At 41.7% G+C, this 9,619-nt stretch overlaps 1 long non-coding RNA gene across 1 annotated transcript; it reads left to right on the top strand.

The window, feature by feature from the left end:
* Positions 1-41: 41 nt before the first annotated feature.
* On the top strand, positions 42-3,677 carry LOC116377799 (uncharacterized). The gene is made up of 2 exons (XR_004212244.1): positions 42-1,154; positions 2,726-3,677. It is a non-coding gene; the product is annotated as an uncharacterized LOC116377799 (long non-coding RNA).
* Positions 3,678-9,619: the final 5,942 nt, after the last annotated feature.

Here is a 9,619-nt window from a genome sequence, read left to right as displayed (position 1 = left end):
CTATCCGCACTGCTTTAATGGCCCCCTCCAACCTATCCGCACTGCTTAAATGGCACACTCCTACACGTGCCCTCAGATCGCCAACTGCTCACCTCCTCACACCCACAGCTAGCACCGAACCTCGGGTCTGTTTTTAAAGTCTAACCATTTGACTTGTCTGTCTATTTCTATGATGTATGTTTTGAAATCTATTTTATCCTCTTTGTAAAGTGTCTGACTTTTTTCTAAAAGCGCTTATTAGATCAAATGTATTATTATTATTAATTACTAAACAGAATATGAAACTCATCAACAGAAGACACTACATGAACAATAAGTCAGGACAGAGCTAGGTTATCTCTGTGTGCACAGCGACAACACCACAGAAACTCAGTCTTTTCATTAAAAACCTGCAACCACCACATGCACAGAAGCAGTGTAAACACTGGTGTACTGTCTCACCTTTAGAAGTAGTAGAAGAAGAGTGTATGTAGGCCACACTCGTATTATTCTGATCTTTTAAAAGTAAGTTGTCTTCCTGAGTTGTCCTCCAACTTTTAGGTGGTTCAAAAACACAGGTTCATTCTATTTGTGATAGCTATGAGATATGAGCTGCAGGCTGTCCTCGTCCTGCTTGTTTGATGTGTAGTGCTGTCCATGGTGCTGACGGAGACGGCACCGTCGCCAACAAAGCGCCATCATCACAGCAGTTTTACTGACTTTGTAACTGACTCGGGCCTTGGAATGTTTGTGTAGGAGTAGTGAGGTTTAACAGTAGGGTCATCATTCAAACATACAGTGAATATAAATATTATGTCATGGTAGTCTTACAATATAAACCTACATAAAGTTGATCATCACAGCTGTGCACAGATACCTCTGTGACTTCCCCGGTCCAATAGTGCTCATGGAGGCCCTGGTGCAAATTTATCATTTATAATATATACATTTAAACATTTTTTTCTAAGCTCCTGTCCCGTGAGGCCCCTGGTACTCGGGGCCCGGAACTTAAGCCGCGGCATTAGTACTGTTGATTCGGCTCTTTTAATCTGACATGTTGCTTCTCTCTCCCTCAGCCTCCTCTAAGACCATCTCCGGCTTGTTGGAGTTTGACAGTAAGACGGAGGCAGTGGAGGTTCTTACTGTTCTCAACCACTACCAGATCAGGATACCCAGTAAGTCTTCCTGTCCTTCAAGCATTCGTATACTTTAATGTCCAATCTGTCAAGACCTCATACAGCTTGATTATATCATAATCTAGGTATATCCGTAATTCTGATTGTCCTACTTCCTGGTCATTTTGGACCTTGGTACAAGGATTTTTTTTGTTTTCCCATTTAGGATGTCAAGGTAAAATACATACTGTACAATAATACAACTAAAGGAAGAAGGAACCCAACATGTCACATTTCATCATACGGTTTGTTTCAGCTCACTCACATGTGTGTGTGTGTGTTAGCTGACCAGTGTTACACTGATACATGTCTGATGATGTGTTAGTGTTGGACAGTAGTAGTAGAGGCACAGTGTTGTACATCAAACATGAGTAGTACTGTCAGTACATATACAGTATGAACAATGTCTGACTAATACCTCAGTATGCTTAACATGCCTTATCTCAGGACAATGCTAATGTTTTAGATTTCATACTTAAACACAATATGCTATTTGTACATAAAACAAGGAACAGTATCCCATAAATATACATTCTAGAGCAGAAAAATATAGGTTTCAAATACATTACACCAAACACCAAATGTAACAGTTCATCTTAAAGAGTAAACTTCACTGTTTGTATTTATACAATAATAAATACAAACTAGTACTAGCTTCTCTCCGTAGAGTGTAGGTCAGTGCCCCCCCCCCAAACGAAGATGAGGGGAATCTCACTCAAACGTCTATCCCAGCTCCCTTACAGTCCACATCGCAGACAAAATAACAAAAACAAGCCTAAATTTAGTGGATCATAACATATTGGGTGTTGATTTCATCTGCAGATGCTCCGGTTCAAAATGAGACCAAACTTTTTTTTGTGGATGTCGGTTTTTGAACCACGATAATGGTGTAAAATGTTATCTGTATCATGGCCCTTCAACCATTTGAAAATCAATAAATATACTCTTTAAAAAACAAACAGCTGATGGGTCCAGTAGTGTGACAGACTAGCTGTGGACGGACAGACAGATACACAGGCACACACGAACAAATGCATCATCTCCCCACAGACACAACACACTGAACTTGAACTAGTTTTAGAAGTGTCATAAGATACACTTGACTTTGAAATCAATCCTGAAGCTGAATGAATATCTGATGACGGATTCTTCTCTACCTATTCATTTATACTTGTCCTAGTTGTACACATTTAGTGCACTTTCTGCCATCAGTTCTTATAACTGTAATAGGGCGCGGCTAATGTTTCTTAGACAGACTCTAATACTACGTGTGTGTGTGTGTGTGTGTGGCTAGCCTAGGACACACTCACAGGCTGGTCGTGAGAGGGCTTTAACAACTTGGGCTGCCCTAAAAAGGACTAAAGAGCTTACAAAGTGCCATGCTGTCTCTGCTGTCAGTGGCAGAGACGCTGCTATTTCTGTCCTTGAGAACTGAGCAGGCCGGAGACTGTTTTCTGTTTCAAAGACCGATGTCACTGGTGCCACTCTATGGCACCTTCAATATTTGTGTCCTAGCTTCTTTATGCCGACATAAATCAATTGTTGGTGTGTGTGTGTGTGTGTTCTTTCAGACGGGTCCAACCCATACACCCTGAAACTGTGTTTCTCCACCTCGTCCCATCTATAAGAAGTTGCAGAGCACAGGAAGAGCCCGATGATGGCCGACCTCTGACCTGGGAGAGGGAGACGGACCATGAGAGACAGACTCAGACAAGTGGAGGAGAGACGTAAGAAAGGAGACGAGAATGAGAGCGACAGGTGTGGCCTTTAAAAGGAGATGAAGATGGAAACAGACGTGTTAAGGAGAGCGAAGACACCGTCACTGTCTCCAAACTGAACATCAGGTGCACACCCATCATCCCACCGTCCAATCACAACTCAGCAAGCTGACAGACGGAAATACTCTATTAATGACAGACAGACAGACAGGGACCCCCTCTGTTGAATCTACTGTACAAACCTTCGTTGTCCACTTCTGTGATGGTCAGACATTCTAAAATCCTCATTTGTGCACATGGTGACTACAATACTATTGTAATGTTTAGGAAATGGATGAATACAGTGTGTTGTTTTGAATTGTCATTGAACTTATGAAGTAAATGTGCATACGGTTTTAACACAAGTTCTCATGCAGGGCTCATTAGTGCCACAGGACCTTTGCCCTGGCGGCAGCGAGGACAGAGGAGCCCCTCCGCTGTTTGGCCCAGAGTGAGATATCCTAACTACTGATGAGTTGTCAGGTTTGTCGGGGATATTCATGGTCCTCAGAGGAAGACTCTCATGGCTTCGGTGACCCTCTGACCTGACTTCTCCGCTGCAGCCAGCATGAGGTCTAACTCTTCAGCTTCTATAACTAAGATCTATAGCATGGTACCTGGAAAACAGATGGCAGGGTTTCCAAGAAATTCCCCCGAATATTCACGTTTCCAAGAGGATGAATTCACACAGTTTTCCCTTTAAGCACCTTCATCCGTCCCACCATTACCAGTTCTTTTAACCTAAACATATGTCAAACTCTAATGGGCAGGTTGTCATGACAAGTACTGAGCACATTCATTCTTCTCCGAGGATATTGTAACGGGTTGTATATGGACCCAAATGCAACACACAGGATTCCAGAGATCTTTGGCTTTTATTACTAACTTCAAATATAGCAGGCAGAGTTCAAACAGGGTCAGGATCAGAAGGCTGGTGGGTTTACCGGGAGTCAGGCAAGGCGGGTAGAACAGGAGATCAGTCCGTGAGCGTGTGCTGGAGAGTCTGGCATAGAACCGAAGAACAATCTGGCAAATGTGTCTGGGAGGCAGGAGTCTATATAGGGGCTTGATTACTGATCAGAGGCAGGTGAGTGAACAGGTGAAGGGCGTTTAGACTAATGAGGAGGGAGTGACTGACAATAAGAGTGAAGAGGGTGTGGAGCTGAACTGTGACAGATATCTTCTTTACATTGTGGACACTCCATCATCTCCCATTCGCACCACCTCCGGCCAAAATATCAACTTTGCATATGAAATATCTGTCAGATTGCCATCGATATTCCCAAAGAGATGAACCCTTTTGATTGGAATGCTTCTATGACCCTTTCACGAGCGCCACCCTCTGGACAAATGTTACAGTTTCAGCCTAAGAACAGCAAAGCTTTTGTGTTTTATGTTCTGTTTTTCAAATTGGGGGGGGGTGTAATGAATAGTTTGACGGCAGAGGCACAGCCTGTTATTAGCATGACAGTAGAACAAGTAGACATAATGAGCAGCACAGGTCGTCCATGCTCGATGTCAACTACTGATACAACGAACATTCATCCCAGCTAACCGTGATACTATTTCAGAAAAATAAAGTTTCAGCTTCTAGACAAAACAAATCATATTAATCTGAGTATTTTATTATTACATCTTCCATTATAAAATTTCCTTTATTACATAATCGAATGCTGTAGCACACAAACTGTTGAATAGTGTAGTGTATCTGTTCGGGTCCTCTGACTTTACTGTGACCATCACTTATTCACAGGTTCTCTATTTAACATTCAGATCATTAATATCTCATCAACAACTATCATCCATGTACAGATATAGAGGAGCAATGTCTACCTGAAGTCTCTCTCCCTCTGTGTGTGCTGTTATCAGAGCTTCTACTCTCTTTGTTCACATAGCCGCCCGGCCGCGTGACTTTCAGTGCATGTTAGTGCATGTGAGCGTGCACGTGAGAGTGCCCCACTGGTTAGCTCACGGCCGCTGCTCTGCACTGCTCTCATGTGGCGGTTAAGGCATGGAAGCCCTCTGTTTCCCCCGGTAGACACTGTTAGCTCTAAATGTTGTATTGGGAACCTTTTAAAGGATGGCACTTTAACATGTGATAGCTCTCTATCGTGTCTATATACAATCGTTTTTATCTTTCATAAGTGTTGCATTGTTGGTCCAAAGGTTTTTCTGACATGGTATCAGTATTATATTACAGGGACTGCTTGAAATGGATGTTGCCCATATACATGTATGCATTAGTTAAGCAGAATAACACATTCATAGCACACCTGCATCAGTGGTGATGTTTGGCATTACTGCAGTCTTGATTCTGGTGATGGAAGGAAAATGATTTAGTGGAGCGGAGAAGAATCACAACAGTGTGGCGGTGTCCTCCACACTGCCCTGCTGTCTGTGTTGAACACGCTAGATGTCGGGTTTCACTCATTAAAGCAGAACGGTGTTGGTGGCTTTTAGCTCATAGGGCCTCAGTCATTTCCTCTTGTCTGGTCCTTTTGCAGCATGATTTTGCCATTTGCAAGGCAGTGAATTTGCTGACCCCACACTGACGTCATTCCAGAAATCATGTTGGTTATTTCACAATATTCACATTAGATAGGCGGTGTTGTAGAATTTGTGATGACTTTTTTGGTTGGATTCAGCATGAGGTCACCACTGAAGACACACCATTTCCTACCATGCGGCAGTTTTCAAGTTCAAGGGCCCATTTCATGGAATCTCTAATAGTTTTGGCCATAATTCCTGCCAGGACACATGCTAACAGTTTACTCATCATGGGGCCTACACTCTTAGAAATACAGCTGCCAACCAGAACCATGTATGGTTCTTTGGCCTGCCCCCATAAGAGGGACCTTAATGGTTATGGGTTATCCCTAGGATCCCAACATAAAGGGTTGTTCCAAGAACCATCTGGTTTCATCCCGAACTATGGAGAACTCTATTATATTCCAAGGGTTTCATCTAGAACCCATCCGGGGTTCCTAATGAGGCTCCTGGAGGGCCGGGGCTGATGGTGATGCAGTTCAACCCACAACGATCATGGTTCACAATCACAGTTTTTGGGGATGTCAACGCTGGGAGGATCTTTTACCACCCATGCTTTCAACAATCGTTGAAGAACTTTTTTTCCAAAAAGGCTTCTTTGGATTAAAAGGTTCTTAATGAAACTCTTAATCTTACTTAGTTTTGTAGCTAGAACCTCAGCCCTTCAGGAACAACCCTTTTGGAACCCTTTTTCTGCACTGTGCTCAGCATTACAGATGGACGTAACACAGGACAGGTTTTAACGTTACATCCACACTACTACAACGTGTATCTTTTGCTACGTTTACGCCTGGCGTCTGCTGACGCTGCTGATGCCGTTTTAGTTTGAAACTCCAGGGTTGCGTCTTCTTCTTCTTGACCCATAATCTAGTAAAACTTTGATTTGTAAGTGCTCATCTTTATAGTAAATTTGATGTGAGTTTGATGAGAGTGTACATTTTATTTGTGAATAAATAAACTTTGTCCGTTTGAGTAGAGAAGAGGGGAGGGAGGATTTGAGTAGAGGAAGATTATCAAGCAGCCTTTTATTATTAAAGAGTGCAATAAAACTATTTTCTGTAACTAAGAAACTGATACACGCTGATATACGCACGCTGAATCATGAGTCATGTAATATTCATTGTCAGGCGTGTTAGTATGGACATAAATTATTTCTACAATGGTGCTGGAATGCCCGTGTGGACGTAGATCGTTTCCTTTTAAAACCCGTTTTAAAAGGAGAACGTATTAGTGTGGATGTAGCCTCAGTTCAGCATAACCTTTTAAATGCACCTGAAATATCTATTACACATATACACTGCTTTTTAAAAATAGAGTGCACAACTACTGCAAGATCTGTATGTCAAAGTAGAACCAGGAAGTGGCTCTCCAGTTTGGGTGTTAATCTAATGCTCACCTTTCTTAAGAATGAGCTGATCTTACCTTAAGATCAGTGTCACCTCTGGAGAAAATGCTTATGTTCATTTCAAATATAAATGTATATTGTCTATTTGCATTGCGCATGGAAAACTACTGAAAATACATAATATTAAAGTGTCTTATTTTTTATAATCTAGTGCTCATACAAGATTCTTTTGGTGTATTTTGCATAACGTATGTGAATAAATCGGCTACCATCAGAGCGGATGATTGGACACACTGGGCCTCGTGGAGGCCGGTCGTTTAGTGAAGCACAGTCTTTGTTCCAGCCTGTGTCTCATGTAGGACATGCGCATTTTATTGCTCCAATGAAATCACACTTGTGAATTAAGACAATGTTTTGTACATAATATGTAAATAAGGAAAAGGTGTGAAACGTTTTGACAGATGAATCCCACTTAGTCTGCAGTCAAATTATTGCTCATTTCGATGTTGTTTATACGTCTCTTGCGGCACTTGAATCTTTCTAAGGTTTTATTTATTCCTTTTAAAGTTTTTTTTTTAAGCCTTTAAGGGGGTTTGATACATGAGGGCTGTCGTTACTCTGAACCTGAGGTGAATTTTTCATCACAGGTCAGTATGAGACTAATCCACATGTTTCTCAGGATTTTGAGGCTGTAAAGGTTTAATGTTTAGTAGTCTGTAGTCACTAACAACATACATAGAACTATTAGTGTTCCATTCATTTAAGGATCCCTGTGGTTGTAAATTATATGTACATGTCCAAATGTAATAAATTCAGGTTTGCAGTTGTAAGGTCAGCTACAAACAGCTCAACTCAGCTGTCTCTCACTTGTCTTCATTTACAGCCAAACCAAAAATATATCTCTTTATTTGTTTTAACTACATGAGGTTGCTGAGATTTTCCAACACTCACCAACAGATTAATACTGTAATGTCAAAATGTTACTTTTCATTATTAAGGCAGTTTAGAAATGACCAGCACCAGTGGCGGCTGGCCCATAGGGGGCGCTAGGGCGCGGCCCCCCCTTGAGCCACAGAAAAAAAAAAATAATAATAATAATAAATTATACAAATTGTCAATATTTGTGTTTTTGAAATATGGAATGAACCCAGTAATATGTGTATATGTATGTGTATATAATAAAATATGATATCTGCGCAAAATATATGCTTTATATGCTTTTCCTGCTCATCCTCTCCGCCTGTCTGCATGTCTCAGCAGCGCTGGGGCCATGGAGAATCTGCCCACAGGAGGCGGGTCTATGAAGCAGTTTAGTCAATTGCTGATTAAAGATATAAATGAGTGACATACAATTTAGCCAATCAGCGTCCTCCAATAGATTCAGCTTGGGGCCAAATCTGTATTGCCCTGAGCTGCGCGTTCTCGTCAGCGCGAGCACTTCTCTCCCAAGTCTCGTTTGAGAGGAGAACTTTGGCGGAGAAACTGCAGCGAAAGAGCTGATCCCAGATCAGCCTGACCCCACAATCAGACAGCAGACTAGCAGGAAAGGGAAGCAGTCCATGCGAAGCTTCTGTACTGTACACCAGACAGGTTTGGCTAGCTGGATGACGTCATGCTAATAACGTATTTAGCTTTTTAAAGTTTGGAACCGTTTGGAACATAAATCATTTTAATTTAGGGTTAAGAAACCCACATTACTCTATCAAAGATCAAACTTTTAAAGAAAATAACAAAGTCAAATATCAAACACAAGTTATGACATTAACTTTGTTCAAAGCTATTGTTGTCACCTCTCTGCATCACTAATGTCCCTGCCGTCGTCCCGTGCATGGCAGCTACATCCAAGAGCTCCTCACAGAGTCAGGTCTGCCTTCAGCCTCTTACAAACACTGATAGATGATGTATCTCGTCTCTGAGCTAGCTGTGTTGTTAGATTGCTGCTAGTTCCTGAACTCGGTCTGCGATGGTGTTTCTTCACAAACTGACATTTGTAAAAGTCTGTATCTGGTCGGAGCTCACCTGCTCACATACCTTTAGCATGCACTGGGCTGTTGCTTCTGTAAATATATTCTGCTGTGATTGCACTCTGCCTTTTAATTCTTGGACAATTTGATGTTTTTCTTGGAGGCTAAATTTAGCTCCGTGTTTGGTGTCAAAATGCCGACGTGAATTGTATCCTTCATCACCGACACGCATCATAACACAGAAGACAGACCCGTTTGTTCTCCTTGAAGCACACACATGTATTCTCTTTCCCATCTTAAATTACATCTTCTTCCCTCTGCATCAATTCTTCTCTCCGTGGACATTTTGGGATTATTTGTCGATCTTTTTCAACTCAATCACTTGTTGGAAAACCTCTTTACGGGCTGTTCCCTCTCCTGTCCACCTCAGTGATAGTTTTAATGTTGGTACACAGACAACATGCTGTCTCAGAATTTCAACTTTCTATCTCAGAATTTCGACCATGAGGATACTTTTATTTTCAAGTCTCTCTTTAAATTTTTTTTCCAAAATGAAAATTTTTTTTTTTTTTTTTGCTGGTCAATTCGCGGGCCACATAAAATGACGTGGCGGGCCGGATTCGGCCCGCGGGTCTTGAGTTTGACACATGTGATGTAGGCTAAACCTGAATTAGGGCATTCGTTGTAATCAAGATAAATGCACTATTATGGGTGTATTGTATACATACTTCCATGACATGCTATCCCTCCGCAACACATTCTACCAGTTATAACACTACAATCAACGCTTGAAGGATTTGCAGTGCCCTGAAGAAGAAGGTGCTCCCTGAAGAAGAAGGTGCTCCCTGAAGA

Source organism: Anarrhichthys ocellatus, unplaced genomic scaffold (genome assembly GCF_004355925.1).
Source record: "Anarrhichthys ocellatus isolate YVR2014 unplaced genomic scaffold, GSC_Weel_1.0 scaffold1692, whole genome shotgun sequence".
In the NCBI taxonomy this organism is placed as follows: Eukaryota; Metazoa; Chordata; class Actinopteri; order Perciformes; family Anarhichadidae; genus Anarrhichthys; species Anarrhichthys ocellatus.
This window is presented reverse-complemented; position numbering and strand designations above follow the sequence as displayed.